A 327-nucleotide genomic window follows, 5' to 3' on the forward strand; every position below is an offset into this window, starting at 1 on the left:
TTACATTTCTCCTAAATTCAGCTCCCTGAAGGCCACTTCATTTGTCTTGACAGATCAAAACATGATGTGATTTCAGAAAAATCAAAAGACAAAAGTACAAAGACTAACAGCACAAACACTCAGGTGGTTTGTTCCTGTATTATTTGAGCTGACATTATATGGTTGCTGTAAGAAATAAAATTCAATTATAAATATAAAAGATTTAAACAGTGGTTATCAATGCTAGTTGAAGATTAAATTACCTGCCCATCTTTTCACATTTAATGATGAACTGGCCATAGACCAGAACCAATTAAATTAGAATCTCTCCACATAAGTCCTTTGGGC

This window comes from Pteropus vampyrus, unplaced genomic scaffold, assembly GCF_000151845.1.
Source record: "Pteropus vampyrus isolate Shadow unplaced genomic scaffold, Pvam_2.0 Scaffold769, whole genome shotgun sequence".
NCBI lineage: Eukaryota > Metazoa > Chordata > Mammalia > Chiroptera > Pteropodidae > Pteropus > Pteropus vampyrus.